Source organism: Penaeus monodon, chromosome 12 (genome assembly GCF_015228065.2).
Source record: "Penaeus monodon isolate SGIC_2016 chromosome 12, NSTDA_Pmon_1, whole genome shotgun sequence".
NCBI lineage: Eukaryota > Metazoa > Arthropoda > Malacostraca > Decapoda > Penaeidae > Penaeus > Penaeus monodon.
Genome location: NC_051397.1, coordinates 2,584,464 through 2,586,963, shown reverse-complemented (window position 1 = coordinate 2,586,963; position 2,500 = coordinate 2,584,464).

Below are 2,500 nucleotides of genomic sequence, written 5' to 3'. Positions count from 1 at the left end.
TGCATGAGCCGCGGTCGAGACAATACTGTGTATTAAATCTCAAGGCCATATGATTATTCTAAAAGACCCATTTTAATGCATGGTATGAAAAGACCCCTTGGCAACCCAGGGGTCTTGTACATTGCTTCTCCTGTCACTGTATAGGCCCCAGTCTTGATCAAAACTAGAAAACATTTTTTTTCAATATATAATGGGACTCTTATCGTGAGGTGCTACTTTCTTTAGAATTTACCCAGTAAAATCATATGTAGTATCTTATGTAATACATGCCAAGGAAATATTAATAAAGTTAATTGGTAGATTACGTAATGATTTCCATAAAAGGGGTCATCTTTTATCATTCCAATAAATTATACTATTGACTTACCGCGTTATGGGATGTCTTTCTTGTAAATTATTTTAGCTACTTCTTATCTAACATCAGTGAACTATCCCCATCGAAGTGCATAATGAAGTGAATCGAATATAGAGCCGTAGATATGTTATATATATAATATTATGGAAGCGCTATTCCACAAAATGTTTGACAAAACTGAAGAACGTCTTATAATAATTTCATCTTGAGACCCCAAATGATATACTCCATGATTTTGCAATACTACACCTACAACGATAATCTTCGCGCATTCATGTCTTGCAGCTATCGTTTGCCGAAAGACCACGAAGTTAGAGCACATAACACCAAAGGCTTCCTTGATACAATTGATACAATTGATAATTCCTTGACAGCTTGATACAATCTTACCAGTGAATAATTTAAGCACATTTTGAATAGAAAAAACAGTTTCAGATAATAAAAAACTGACCAAATGTCAGCAGATTTTCCAATACTATAATTCAAAATAACAATGAACAATTCTATACACAAAGAAACAAATAACAAATTACACAAGACTACCTCTGTATCAGAAAAGATTTATCTTCTGGATCGTAACCTCCAAAAGCTATATCGAGGAATTTCAATCGTATATATACACCTGCACGTACTCTATAGTGTCTGCATGTTAATTCATACATGCCCATATTTATGGTAAAGGTATGCATAAAATGGAATAATAAAAGGCATTATCTTTGGATACCTTAAGAGCGATTAATAGTGCAGTGTCATATTGCCAACACCGAAGAAAATTCTCCATTCCATGCAAGAGAAAACAAATCATATAATACTAACGAGATCCTTTAATATATCAGATATATCAGATAACAATATCGCATATAAGATAACACTGAAATAAACTGTTTTTCTTGCTCATGGAAGGCCTGTCACAACTTCTCTATCCTCATACTGTACGTGTGACATTCAATAATCAATTTTCTTCTGAATTCGTGCTTGTTTAAGTTTTGTTGATTTTGAGAAACATGGAGATCAATACTAGAATAAGTAAACAGACAATTGATAAACATATGAACAACAAAAACAACGAGAACATCGGCAAAAGAATTGATATATGATAAAGCAGAGATGTGGTTACGATAATCAAAATAGTATAGTTAGCCATAAAATATTTGGAGAAAACGAAACAGTTATCACTATTATAGAAAATTCTACAGGGCCAACTTATTGCAGTAACTATAAAAGACTGTATCCGGTTCTTTATCATAAGATGAGGTTGTGAATAGAAGTTTCATCAATCGGAAGTTCAAGAAGCATCAACAATATTCAAGTTTCGGAGGTTTCAGATACTAATGTTAAAGGATTTGTTGTTGAGAAAAGAAGGTTTGCCCTAGATTCGTTATATACATTCTAAAAGTGATCACACAGACACACACACACACACACACACACACACACACACACACACACACACACATCACACACACACAAAACACACACACACACACACACACACACACACACACACACACACACACACACACACACACACACACACACACACACACACACACAATATGCCACGATTTTGACTCTGGCCTTCTTACATTGCAATCTTTGACAATTATGTTATAGGAAAGGTTTAAAGGCTATATATATATATATATATATATATATATATATATATATATATATATATATATATATATATATATATATATATTCGATGTGGTATATCATTATTAACTATAAGCCTTATAAAGTCCGCCTTGCCAGCTGACGATTGCTATGCGGATGGGATGTAATTGACGACAATAAAGCACATAGCAACCTTGCAACTGAGACTGAGAAACCGAGGAAAGTGGGCGGAACATCTTATGATTTCTCGTGCATAAAGTATAGTACTGGAGATACAGATCACTTGAAATAGGTATAAGTTCCTGATTTTCTTTTTTTCACGATAATGCTGATTTTCTCTTGTAATCTGATGTGTACTGTGTTCCATAGAGCGAAAAGGTCTTTGCTTGTAACACAAACCATCTCTCTCTCTCTCTCTCTCTCTCTCTCTCTCTCTCTCTCTCTCTCTCTCTCTCTCTCTCTCTCTTCTCTCTCTCTCTCTCTCTCTCTCTCTCTCTCTCTCTCTCTCTCTCTCTTCTTCTCCTCTCT